Source organism: Lactuca serriola, chromosome 9 (assembly GCF_051521515.1).
Source record: "Lactuca serriola cultivar US96UC23 chromosome 9, Lser_US96UC23_V15, whole genome shotgun sequence".
NCBI lineage: Eukaryota > Viridiplantae > Streptophyta > Magnoliopsida > Asterales > Asteraceae > Lactuca > Lactuca serriola.
Genome location: NC_136416.1, coordinates 208,839,290 through 208,853,955, shown reverse-complemented (window position 1 = coordinate 208,853,955; position 14,666 = coordinate 208,839,290). Strand labels below are relative to the sequence as shown.

General features: G+C 42.3%; 1 pseudogene; it reads right to left on the bottom strand.

The window, feature by feature from the left end:
* Positions 1-7,345: 7,345 nt before the first annotated feature.
* On the bottom strand, positions 7,346-14,376 carry LOC145076500 (uncharacterized; annotated as a pseudogene).
* Between the last annotated feature and the right edge of the window lie 290 nt (positions 14,377-14,666).

Genomic DNA, 14,666 nt, shown 5'->3' with positions numbered 1-14,666 from the left:
CGTGGAATGTAGAATGTACGTTACGAAGTGTGTCGGGTAGATCGAGTTTGTAAGCTACGGGGCCGAATCTTGCGAGAATCTCGAAAGGCCCTATGTACCTCGGATTAAGCTTCCCACGCTTACCGAAGCGTATTAAGCCTTTCCAGGGTGAGACTTTGAGAAGGACTCGGTCTCCCACCTGAAATTCCAAAGGTTTTCTTCGTTTATCAGCGTAGCTCTTCTGTCGGTCTCTAGAGGCTTTCAATCATTCACGGATCTGAATGATTTTCTCTGTCGTTTCCCGAATGATCTCCGGACCGGTGAGAGTACTGTCGGAAGCTTGCCCCCTGGCTAATTGGGTATCACCCAACTCAGCCCAGCACAGAGGGGATCTGCACTTTCGGCCGTAGAGGGCTTCAAATGGAGCAGCCTTGATGCTTGTGTGATAATTGTTATTATAGGAAAACTCGACAAGGGGTAAATGAGTATCCCATGCCTTTCCAAAGTCAATCACACAGGCTCTCAACATGTCTTCCAGCGTTTGGATGGTCGTCTCACTCTGTCCGTCGGTTTGTGGATGGTAGGTTGTGCTCACATCCAGCCTTGTTCCTAGGGAATGTTGTAGTGATTGCCAGAATCTTGAGGTGAACCTACTATCTCTATCGGAGATAATGGACATAGGCACACCATGTAGTCGTACGATTTCCCCAATGTATGTTCTCGTATGTTTCTCCATCTTGTCAGTTTCTTTGATAGGCAGGAAGTGTGTAGACTTGGTCAATCTATTGACGATGACCCATATGGTATCAAGTCCACCCGTTGTCTTGGGCAACTTTGTTATGAAATCCATAGTGATCCGCTCCCACTTCCATTCTGGAACCTCTGGTTGTTGCAGTAAATCGGAGGGCTTCTGGTACTCGACCTTATCCTTTGCGCAAGTAAGGCATTTACTTACGAAAGTAGCAATCTCTGCTTTCATATTAGGCCACCAGTATAGCTTTTTAAGATCCAGATACATCTTATCTGAACCTGGTTGAACGGAATACCGAGTGTTGTGTGCCTCTGTCATGACCAACTCTCGGAAACCACCGTGTTTCGGTGTCCAAATCCGGTTCATGAAATATAAGGCTCCGTCACCCTTGGCTTCTAAATTCTTGTCCATTCCTCTAAGGGATTCACTCGTCACATTTTCAGGTTTCATGGCTTCCAGTTGGGCTGCCTGAATTTGCTTAGACAAGTGTGAATGGATGGTTATTGACAATGACTTGACTCTGCGACCAGAATATTCCTTCCGACTTAGGGCGTCTCCTACTACGTTGGCTTTACCCGGATGATAACGAACATTGCATTCGTAATCGCTGAGTAGCTCGACCCACCGTCATTGTCTCATGTTGAGCTCCTTTTGATCGAAAATGTGTTGTAAACTCTTGTGGTCGGTAAAAATAGTGCTTTTGTTCCGTACAAGTAATGTCTCCAGATCTTCAAAGCAAACACCACTGCTCTTAGTTCAAGATCGTGGGTCGTGTAGTTAACTTCGTGTGTCTTCAACTGTCTGGAGGCGTAGGCGATGACCTTACCTCGCTGCATCAGAACACACCTGGTGGTTGTCAAGGCCAACACAAATAATAACCCTAAATATTACACACTAAAATAGTGTATAGTGGTAAAGGGATCAAATCAACGAAGATTGGTTCAATTTATAACTCTATGAAAAATCTCTTTGTAAAAATACTTGTAAAATGACAATAAAAATAAAATGGGGGGGGGGGGTTGGTGTTTTGAAATACTTGAAACAAACTAGAGTTAACTATGATTTAAAAATACAAATGCAAAAAAATAAGAGTTTGATGTAAAATCAATAAGGGAGAGATGGTTGACTTAAAGTTTCATCACTTTGACTTTTGATGAACATATCATTAGAATCCAATGGTGCAATACTTTGATTTAAATCCTTAATTTGGCTATAGCAATCCAAGGAGTTTGAGATTACCTAGACTTTTCTTAATTGTTGAAATGGCTAGAGAAGCTCATAACAATTTCCTTAGTCAAAGTCACTAATTCCAAATAGCATGTAATTAGTGAAAGTCAACTAGCATTAAAAACCAAAAAGTCACCAAATCCAAGAGGGGTCAAATGCTTTCACCACCATGTTGGACGAAATGTTTTTATGATTGTGTGAAGCAAAAACAACACAAAAATCATTTGTTGCTTGCTAATTTGAGGATCATTTACTTAATCGAGAAATTAACCAACTAATCATCACAAACATATTTAAACTCATGAATAAAAACATACTAGTAGTGATAATATGATAAAACACAAAACAATTCCATAAAGATTTAAGAACAAGTTCATGGATTTTTCAACATCCAACAAAAGTTCAAAAGATTCAACAAAAAGTCAACCAAGATTTTCTTAGCCAAGCATGGCTAAACTTAAATGAACAAAGTTAGATGAGATTGTACCAAACATTTGACAAGATTCAAGAGATGAAAAGAAGATATTCTTCAAGTGTTCTTGGCCTCCAAAAATGCTCCAAACTCCAAAGAGAAAGTCTCCAAATCGGACCTTCAAGATAAGGCTAAAGAGGCACACCAAACTTCCCAAAATAGAGCTCTTACCAAAATCCCGAAATTGCCCTAGTCAGGAACCCACGTGGGCCGCGGGGAATCTTACGCGGGCCGCGGGCTCTGACGGGTAATTTTGGGCTTCTTCAAGTTTTGGTCCCCTACAGATAATCCATTGGCCCAGTTCGAATCCAATCAACTCTTAGCCCATTTTTCTTCAATATTTCTTCAGTTAAAGCCCAATTTATCCATCCACTTCACTCTAAACTTCCGCACACTCCCAAATATTGATCTTGCACACTCAAGAATTCTCCCGCGTCTTTCAAATTTAAAGCTCAATTCTTCCAAGTCTTCAAGCAATTGACAGGTCCACCCCATGAGTCACCTTCATAGCCATCAAGCACGAAATCCCCAATTCCTTTCAAGCCCAATCGCCTCCCAAGAGTGCCGCCTCGCTAGTTTCCAAGAAAATCTGCAATAATGCTCAAGAAACTAGAAAGTACCCCGAAATGGTCATAAAAATAACAAAAGGGAAAATATGCATGGAAGTTAACTAAAATGCGAATGAAATGTACTAAAATAAACTATAAAAAGAAGTAAATAAAATGAAGCTATCAATTCACCCCAAGCTTCAACCTTACTTGTCCTCAAGTAAGACAAGACTAAATGAACTTGGGACGAATTACCCTAAAAATAAAAAGAATGGATAGAACCATGGAACCTGTTCGATGTTAGTTAACATGGTCAGAATTGATCTCGCTGCTATCTCACAACTTTTTCATCCAATGAGAATGGGACCATAAACCACAGCCACGACAACTCCTCTAGGTGAATAAGGAGGGATAGTCAGTCGTAGTCTTAATGGAACATGCATACAATGAAGACCATTTGTAGTAGGGAGAAAGCAACTGGATGGGCTCGGGTGGAGCTCTTCTTTAAGTGCACACTCTGATCTCACGTCTGCCGATTTCTCTCATGTGTAACTTGGTTTAATCGCTCGGGCACCGTTGTAGGAATCGGTTCACTTAGTGTTGGCCCAAACCTCCCGTAGTATCCGACTCGACAGTCTCCCTAACATCACCAATTTTCGAAAAAAAGAACAACTCGATCTATATACAATAAAACAGACCTATACAAATGAATATCAAACGCCGGGTGACCAAGATGTTGGGAAATTTGTTCAATAATTGAACCGGCCACCTATCTAAGATAGTTGCAACTGAAAATTTGCATGCTTCTTTGTGTTTTTGTTTTTGTTTTTTGTTTTTTTTTTTTGTTTTTTTTTGTTTTTTTTTTGTTTTTTGTTTTGTTTTTTTTTTGATACTTGAAGGTAATGTATTAACTATCGAAATTTTTAACAAGAAACCCTTTGACTCAAAATTTGGTTACCAAAGGTGTGTAAGTGGAACTGAAAGGGTAATGATATAATCCGAATTGCCTAAGTGTGAAAATGACCATGTGTGGAGCATAAAGATGTAATGTAAGCTCCTTTTCAAACTTGTGGTTTTTCAAAGATAATGAAAATGTCCAAATGTGGACTAAAAGACTCTCTAAAATTCTAACAAAATCACAAAAAGATATGGTGATGTAAAGAGACCGGATATGGATTCTACTCGGGGACAAGCACCAATGCTTCATCCTAACAGGTCAAACATGATCAAGTGTGATCCTCTCAGCGGTAGTGACCGCAAGGCTAAGAACATCCATTGCTATAGTATATCCTACAGTTGTTAATATTGTATGCATAATTTTTCATGAAACTACCTGGCCATGATCACTTACCCCTTTAAGCTACCAGCATCTGATCCCAAGTATGAAATCTCAAACTGCAGCCAATAGTCCCGGTTCGATGGGTGAGATAGCAACAAGATCCTGGACCAATAATGATACAATAACTGTGAACCTGTTCCGTGGTATCCAAGAGAGGTGAGAATAAACAGACAACAAAAATGCATGAATGCTAATGCCTTAGGCTAAATGTTATGCAAAAATATAAAAGGTGAAAAAGAAGAAAATAAAATCTTTTTGGAATTTTAAATAAATAAAAAAATGAATGAAAATTAGCTTAATACTAAAATGTTATGCAACCTAGTTAAAAATGCATGAAAAGTAAAAGATAAGGGAAATGCCCCACCCTAAGCTTAAGAGCAAGCATTGTCCTCAATGCTTAAGGAAATGGCGGAAAGGACCTAAATCGGAGGGTCGGGCGGCGGGAAATTCCCGTGGCGATAATGGTAGTCCCATATATCTTGGACCTGGCGGGAAATGGGAGGGAAGGACTGCTCCAATCGACCAACGCGACTCGCCATATCTTGGATGGCTCTCGTATTCTCTTGCGTTTGGGTATCGATGCGCTGCACCGTGGAGAACATTGTGGCAAATTGATCAAAGAACGTAGGGGGAAATATGGTGGGACTTCGTGTCCCCCCTGCTGCTGCGACTGAAACTGAGGCTTGACGAATTGCTGTGCAGGCTGAAACTGGTCATCCTCATCATCTACAGGTGGAGGGTAGTCTGATGGAATGATCCATTGATCGGGATCGGTCGGCTCAAAACTCCCTATATACTCATGGGGGAGAATGAGGTATGGTTGGTTTTCAAGGATCCACATGGGACCGACGACCGAATCCCGGATGAGTTGCATTCGGCGAAGTGCGTTGCCGTCAAGGCTAGAGGAGCTGGAAGCCTTCTCGAATGGAAGAGTAGAGAGATGAAGTTGAAGCGGTGGCCGGGATGCAATGAGGGTGATTATTCCCCAATGAAAATGTCTCCTTTGTCCATAGTTGTGAGGTTGTAACACTTGGTGAAGAAAAAGGAGGCAAAATCAGGCCGTGGACCGTTCTCATGAGTCATGCACCAAAGAAAAAATAATTCCGCCTTTGAAATTTGTCCCACTTTGGAGCGGGCGAAAATGGTGCATGTAAGAACTCGATGTGCTAGGCGCAAACATGGGTGGATTATGGAGGAGGCCTTTGACGAAGATGATGAGTATTGTGGCTCATTGGTAATTTGTTGCCAAAAGTGATGCTCATTGAAGTTTCCGGGCCATGGGTCATATTGGTAATATAGGTTGTCCACTGGAGTGCCCATCAGGGCGTTTACGACCCAATGCGGTAGGGATCGTTTCTCACCGGGCATTTGGAAGGTGACAGTTTGGGCTTCCTCCTCGGAATTGAATGTGGCAAGAAATTCCAAGGTGGGTTCAACATAGGTGGCGGTGCGGTTATAGAGGAATTGACCCCGCCCGATGTTGTTAAATAACGCTTGGACTCCATCGAGCACCCCAAGACTAGCAAAAGATTCCCTATGGAGGAATTTTGTTGACTTGGCTTGACGCTTATTTGAAACGATAAAATCATAAGTTTTATGATCCTCGTGATTCAACAAACGAAACGGGGGATCCTTGGATTTTCCCTTCGACCCTCCCTTAGTGGAAGTTGCTCCCATCCCCGTTTTTGCACGCTTTGACATTTATTCGGGACAAAATTTTACCAATAATAATTTTCAGCCACAATAAAGGCACACAATACCAACAACAAATGGGAAATTCGGATGTAAATAATCAAGTTATAGGAATGAGATTACCCAATTTCTTAGACCCGGGATGAACTAGTGCTACCAAAAAGATTTCGTCAACACATACCCCAAGCTTGCAATTTTGCTCCGTATTTGACGCTTTAATCGCTAAAACAACCCCACAAACTAGCTTCAAGATGACATTCCGGCGAATGGAGCGGCGGCACCTTGAATTAGACGGAAATTTTTCATGAGTTTTTGTGGGAAGATTGGTATGACTAGAAAGCTCTTGATGAGAGAAACAAAACCCCGTGCTCGGATTCTCCAATGGTAGTCGGAGTTGGGCGGAAAACGCGAAAGAAGGTGGTGGTGGCGCCCGGAATTCCGGCCACAGATCGGACCGGAATTCGGGTGGGGTTTGTAGAGGATGAAAAATGGAGAAGAATGGCGGTGGTTTCGCGAGATTCTGACCGGTAGAACTCCAGGAAAATGGATTTTTGTGAGAAGTGGGTTTAGTGTTCTTGAGCTTCTAAAGAGAAAATGGAGGAATTTGTAGGCCTTGAATGATGAAGAAGAAGGGTGCTGGAGGTGTTTAATCTTTTGTCAAGGAAGGTCAAACCCGGTCAATGTTTGGTCAACTCATTAAATCTCTTGGTCAACGAAAGTCAAGGCAGTTAACAGCTCAAAACATCAGTCAAACGACCAACACGCGGGCTGGGCGCAGGCCGCATGCTGGCCACGTCTAGCCTCCTCGAACACAACAGATCCAACAGCTAAAAAAAAGACTTCTGTGCGGGTTGTACGCGGGCCGCGGGTTGGCCGAGGGAACTGGTTTGCTCAAAAAAATTGCCAAGTGCTTTGAAAATCGACGCGGGTCAGGCGCGGGCCGCGGGCTGGCCGTGGGTACTGAATTGAATTTGAGCTTTGGCCCACGCGGGCTGGACTTGGGCCGCGGGCTGGCCGCGTCTACTTGCTGGAAAACCTTCTGAACGTTCTGACCTTTAACGCGGGCTAGGCTCGAGCCGCGCGATGGCCGCGGGCTATGCTGCACATCAAAAATGGGATTTTTCCAAAAAAAACTGATTTTTTAAGCCAAAACGATCCCTGTAAGGCCCGGTATCAAAAATTTGACAAAATTTGGAGTAAAATGGGGATCGATTGGTGAAACCTTTCAAAAATTGGAGTAAAATGATTTATTAGAATTTGAAAAAATGGTGAAAGCACATTGCTTTCCAAAAATGCCCTTCTTTAACGTCTTTGGCGACACGTCCTCTTAGCTTTCTTCAACACATCGGGACATCCAAATGGATGATTTCAAGGGCATTGGCACTGAAAACTTCATAGAATGGCTTCAACCGGTGCCCATTGACTTTGAAAATTTGTCCCGTCTTTTCGCTTTTAATTTCCACCGCCCCATGGTCAAAGGTCTTAATCACAACAAAAGGTCCAATCCATCTTGACCTTAGCCTGCCTGGAAATAACTTCAATCGTGAATGGTATAGTAAGACCCTATGCCCCGATCAAAATGCTTCCGGGTGATGGACTTGTCGTGGAAGAGCTTCATTTTCTCCTTGTAAATCCTTGCGTTTTCATAGGAGTCGTTTCTCAATTCTTCTAGCTCTTGGAGTTGAAGTTTCCTATGCCTTCCCACCTTGTCAATGTTGAAATTGCATTGCTTGACCGCCCAAAATGCACGGTGCTCTAACTCGACGGGAAGATGACATGGCTTTCCGAAGACCAACCTAAACGGGGACATTCCTATCGGGGTCTTGTACGCAGTCCGATAGGCCCATAAGGCATCATCTAGTCTCAAACTCCAATCCTTCCTTGCCGGATTCACTGTTTTCTCTAGAATAGACTTCACTTCACGATTCGAAACCTCCGCTTGACCATTTGTTTAAGGGTGATAGGCGGTAGAGACACGATGGGTCATGTTGTACTTTTTCAATAAAGCTTCCATCATTTTGTTGGAAAAGTGTGTCCCTCTATCACTAATCAGAGCCCTAGGCACACTAAATCTCACAAACACATTAGATTTTAAAAACTCGATAACTGTTTTGGCATCATCCGATCTTGTAGCTTTGGCCTCAACCCACTTAGAAACATAGTCAACCGCGAGCAAGATGTAAACGTTGCCAAACGAAATAGGAAATGGGCCCATGAAATCAATCCCCCATACGTCAAAAAAATTCACAAACAAGGATTGGATTTTGGGGCATTTGGTTCTTTTGCGAAATGTTTCCCGTCATTTGACACCGTTCACAACTTTTTCAAAACAAGTAGCAGTCGCGTGACATGGTTGGCCAAAATAGTCCACATTCAAGAACCTTTCTCAAGGTTCGGCTAGGTCCGAAGTGTCCCCCACAAGCAAATTCATGACAAAATTGCAAAATGGATTGGTGCTCTTGTTGGAGAACACATCGCCTAATGATTTGATCGGGACAATGTTTCCACAAATAAGGCTCATCCCACACATAATATTTTGCATCACTTTTCAACTTGTCTTTTTGAGCACGTGTGAATGTGTCGGGATACCTTCTTGTGACCAAAAAGTTAACGATATCGGCATACCAAGGAATAGATTGAGTAAGGGAAAAGAGATGCTCATCCGGAAACTCGTCCCGCAACGGGAGAGGAGTTTCATTTGAAGTGATCCGGCTTAGATGATCGGCCACGAGGTTCTCGCATCCGCTCTTGTCCCGGAATTCGAAATCAAATTCTTGTAACAGTAGGATCCACCGGATGAGTCACGGCTTTGCATCTTTCTTTGTCATCAAGTACTCGAGAGCCGCATGATCCGAATACACTATGACTTTGGTGCCAAGTAGATATTGCCGAAACTTCTCCAAAGCAAACACTATGGCCAATAGCTCCTTCTCCGTGGTTGAGTAGTTGCTTTGAGCATTGTCTAGTGTCCTTGATGCATAATAGATCACATGGGAGGCCCTCCCATTCTTTTGACCCAAAACGGCGCCTATCGCATAGTTGCTTGCATCACACATGATCTCAAAGGGAAGATCCCAATTTGGTGCTTGCATGATGGGGGCGGATGTAAGCAACTCTTTGAGCTTGTCAAAAGCTTCTTTGCACGCCTCGTTGAACTCGAAATCAACCTCCTTTTGCAAGAGTTGGCACATTGGTCTTGTTATCTTTGAAAAATCCTTGATGTACCTTCGATAGAAACCTGCATGGCCCGAAAAAGAACGAACTTCCCGAACACAAGTCGGGTAAGGTAAGCTTTGAATAACATCAATTTTGGCCTTATCTACCTCAATTCCTTTTTTAGACACAGTGTGACCCAAAATGAGACCTTGACTCACCATGAAATGGCATTTTTCAAAATTTAGAACCAAATTTGTCTCAATGCATCTTTTTAACATTTTGGTGAGATTGGTCAAACACTCTTGAAAGGAGTTGCCATATACCGTGAAATCGTCCATATAAACCTCAATTATGTTTTCAACATATTCCGAAAAGATACTAACCATACAACGTTGGAAAGTGGCCGGGGCATTACACAATCCGAATGGCATTCTACGGTATGCGAAAGTGCCAAATGGACATGTAAAAGTTGTCTTTTCATGGTCCTCCGGTGCCACCGAGATTTGATGAAAACCGGAGTACCCATCTAGACAACAATAATGGGATTTTCCGGCCAACCTTTCTAACATTTGTTCAATGACAGGCAATGGGAAATGATCTTTTCGTGTGTTTGCATTGAGTTTGCGGTAGTCAATACATACTCTCCACCCGTTTTGCACATGGGTGGGGACCATCATACCTTTGTTGTTTTCGACCACCGTGATTCCCGTCTTCATTGGAACGACTTGCACCGGGCTCACCCACTTGCTATCCGATATTGGATAGATCATCCCCGCATCTAGGAGCTTCAAAATCTCTTTCTTGACCACTTCCATCATTGGAGGATTCAACCTTCTTTGTGCGTCCCGTCTCGGCTTGCATTCATCCTCCATTAAGATCTTGTGCGTACAAGTTGAGGGGCTCAATCCCTTGATATCCACAATCGTCCATCCCATGGCGTCTTTATGCTCCTTCAACACCTTGATGAGTTGTTCTTCCTCAAATTCGGTTAAGTGAGTTGAAATGATAACCGGAAGGGTTTCATTCTTTCCCAAATAGGCATACTTCAAGTGTTGAGGTAAGACCTTCAATTCCAATTCGGGTGGTTGAACAAGGGACGGGGAATTTTGTATGATTTGGGGGCAATTCAACTTGCTTGACATCTAATGTTGTGGATTTCTTCATCTCCATTTTATTTACCAACTTCTCAACTTCCGGATCCAAAGAATAAAGTTTTAATTGCTCGTCTAGCTTCCCACAATCGAATCCTTTTCTTAAGATCATCTCCAATATATCACCGTTAGATAACTCGAACAATTCTTGAGTGATTGGCTCGACAACATCAACAAAGTACAAAGATGAAACATCACTAGGATATATCATGGCATCATAAATATTAAAACTTACTGTTTCGCCATCAAACTCCATTGTCAAACTTCCCGCATACACATCAATCTTCGTCCTAGCCGTCTTCAAGAACGGTCTCCCAAGCAAGATTAAAGCCGATTTGGAGGACACTTGCTCATCTAGATCAATCACATAGAAATCCGTCGGGATGTAACGCCCGTGTTTCTAGGCTAGGCATTAATATTGACATAATGGTCTAGGTTAACCTTTGTAACTCATTTAGAAGAAATGAAAAGGAATTATGTGAATTTTATGTGAATTATGTGTTTTATGCTTAATTATTAGGGTTTAATTAATTAAAAAAAATAAGCGTCAAAATTAAAGTGTGAGATAAGCCCGATATCTTTACATAAAGTTGTAGTGGTCGAAACAAGGATTTCGGGGATATAAAGAATACCAAAATCCGAGTTATAACGAAGAAGTTATGACCTGTCGAAGTTTTGCGACAAAACCGGCACGGTGCTGAATGTCGTAAAAAGTGAGTTTTTGATAAACTACTTTTTAGCCTTAGTAATCTAAACGAAAGTTGTAGTATTCGTTAAACCGAGAAGTTCGATAAAAAGAACGCCCAAATCTGACTTCGTATGAGGAAGTTATGATTTTTCGAAGTTTCAGCGTAGCAGTAGACAGCTAAAAACTCGAATTTTAGATCGAGCGATTTTTAGCCGACACAACCTAAACGAGAATTGAAGGTCTCGTCATTAGGAGCACAACGGTAAAAAGTCTGACGAAAACGGACGTCGGATGAAGAAGTTATGAATTTTTAACGGATTTCCTATCCCGGTCTGTTAAAAATAATAATATAAAATTTAAAGTCAAAATTAGCCGACGAAGTCTAAACGGAAGTTGTAGATCGTAATTTTAGCTACGCGTGCATATAAAGAACGTCAAAAACGGAGCTCGTATGCGAAAGTTATGGATTTTAGAAGTTTTGGCACGAAAACCGAGAAATTTCGCATAGTCACACAATTGCCACGTCACCCTCGCTTAGAAAGTGACACGTGTCCTGCTGAGTCACCTGGCTGCTGAGTCATTAGGCTGCTGAGTCACCGAGGCTGCTGAGTCATGCGAGCCACGTGTCCTCTTCTAATTCGACCGAGGAGGAGGCCCAATCCGAACCAGCCAGCTCCCCAGCCGAAGCTTCGCCCAGCTGCCGCGTGTGTCCGAGCCTCGCATAGCCTAGCTCCGAGCCTCGCAGGTGCGCCAACAAGCCGCGGTCCACTTAGAAGCTGACAGCGAGCCCTCGCATGTGCGAGCCAGGTGCGAGCCATGCGAGGCATGTGCGAGACCCTCTGCGAAGCCTCTTAGCCGTCGGATCCGGAGACTTCTCAGCCGTTGGATCAAACTTCGGACCCTATAAATAGAAGGGTACCTGCGAGGGTTTCCGGTTACTTTTGGAATTTAGCCATTTTTAGCCCCTCTCTCCATATTTTCTTCATCTTAACATCCCGCAAAGCCCCGGTATCAATTGTAAAGCCCAGAATACCCCACGAAGAGCCCGAGAAGCCCGGAAAATTTATCTTTTCGGTTTCGAAGCCCGACCTTTCGCAGAGCCCGGTTTCTCAATAAAACTCCCGGTTTTATTAGAAACGATCGTTTTAGGAAACGAATTGTTGCCCGATTTTCACCAAAATAAGTGAGTGTGTAGTTACTTTCAATTTACACATAGATATGAAGTATTTACCTTGGAATACGTGTTATGTGTAAATATATTAATTGTTTGACTGAGGTGACTGTTGAATTGATGTTTTATACAAGTTTTAAACTGTATATGCTTTTTTTATCTACAAAATATGTTGGGTAGAACATGGGTAGATGAAATAGTGGGTATGATGAAAGGTGAGTTGGATAAAGGAGATGATCAATAATATTGATCATGAGTTGAGGGTGAGTGGTGAAAATTTGAGAGAATCACTTACCCAAATTGTTGGCCCCCGTCATTCAGCAGAGTATGGATGACAACCATGGAGTATTCTAGACAGTCTATGGAACACTAGCAGGCCCGCAACCTGTAGGTGTAATGAACTATATGTTCATTTGCTGTACTCTAAAACCCATTGACATGTATTGCAGGAGAGAACACCTGTAAATAATACTGTCGATAAATGAGAGCTATGGACTTAGCACATGTTGAATAAACTTTGGCAGCTATGGAATTAGTGCCCGTTGTATAAACCCGGTCACGAGGTGACTTTGTGTCTATTCCTTAGGATGAATCCTTAGGAAGGAGTGATAGTTGATTCTTAGGGTAAACCCTTAAGAAATAAATAAAATAATGGGGTTTAGGGTAGTTAGGTTGATTGATTGATGTATAAACATAATAAATTTATGTATTGTGGGTTGAAAACCCTATATGCTCACCAGGCTTCCAAGCCTGACCCACTCAGTTGTTTATATTACAGGTAGAGGACCCCGAGCATAGTCGGATGATGATGATGAGTGAATTTTTGGATTATAGGCCAGTAGTTACAAATAATTGTCGTAAGGCTTATAATGTCTTGTTTATGCTTTTGATCTGTATTGGAACATGACATCCCGAGGTTTTGATATAAAAAGAAATGATATATTTCTTAAAGAAAGGTTTTGACAAACTTTTATCATATTTTGTTTTGGGGACCAACTCCGCAACATCTTTTATAAAGATTTCTCTGATTTGATTTTTAAAAAGCATAAATTAAATCGGTCTTTTCTGGCCGAGAAATTTGGGGATGTCACACGGGAAGACCAATTGGATCACTTGCACTAGGACATCTTCCAAAACACCTCTAGGAAAGACACTTGATTTATCCGCAAGAGAGATTATGACACCGGTTTCACTTAAGCGTCCGACATTCAATGATTCATACACCGAATAGGGCATGAAATTGATACAAGCACCAAGATCAAGCATAGCACTACTAAAAGTGACATCTCCAATCTTGCAATGAACCGTGAACATCCCGGGATCTTTGCATATGGGTGGAAGTTTCCTTTGTAAAACCGCGGATGCGTTTTCATTCATCAAAATTTTCTCATTTCCCTTCAACTTCCTCTTGTTGGTGCAAAGTTCTTTCAAGAACTTTGCATATCTCGGAATTTGCTTGATTGCATCAAGTAGAGGGATGTTTACTTCCACCTTTCGGAAGGTGTCCAAAATCTCTTTCTCCTCCATATTCTTCTTTGAAGTTGCAAGTCGGGAGGGGAACGGTGGTGGAGTGGCTATCGGTGTTACTAAAGGGATAGTCTTCTTTGGGGCTCCGACTTGTGCATCGTTCTTGACTATAGGTTCTTCAATGGGAATGATCTCTATTTCTTCCTCTTCTTCCCTTGGCTTCTTCTTTGAAGTACTTTCTCTGGCTTGTTTGCCACTTCTCAAGGTCACCACATTGACATTTGGGTTCTTTTTGGTTTGAGAAGGGAGTTTACCACGGGATTCCAACTTGCTTATAGATGTAACTATATCTCCCATTTGTGCATCAAGGTTGGAGATACTAGTCCTTGTCTCTTTTTGGAATTGTTGGGTACTAGTGGCTAGAGATTTGACAATGTCTTCAAGAGACATTCCGGAGCTACTTGGTTGAGATTTAGGAGGTTGTTGATGATGATGTGGAGGGTGTGGTTTGGGTTGATAGTGTGGTTGTTGATGTTGGTATTGTGGTTGTGGTGGTGGATAGGACGGTCTAACCAATGCATTTTGAGGCAATGGTCTTGAGTTGTAGCTCATGTTAGGATTTGGCTTCCAACTCGAATTATATGCATTTTGGTAACCGGATGGTTTGTTGTGGTAGTTTTGGAACTCTCCTGTGGCATTCACATGTTCCGCATCTTCTTGAAGGATGGGACACATATCCGTAGGATGCCCCATTGTTGCACATATTCCACAAACCATCACTTGCGGAGTTTGTCCCATGGCTAGCTTTTGGACAACGGAGGTTAGATCTTTTATTTGAGATTCAAGATTTGATGTTCCCACTTCATTGACTTTGTGTTGTGTGTCTCTCTTCATGTCTTGGCGAGGGCCAAAATGTTGTGAATTTGCGGCTATGGTGTTGAAAAGTTGTCTTGTTTGTTGTGGGGTTTTAATAAAGACATCTCCACCACTTGAGGCATCAACTAGTCTTCTCTCCATTGGCAACA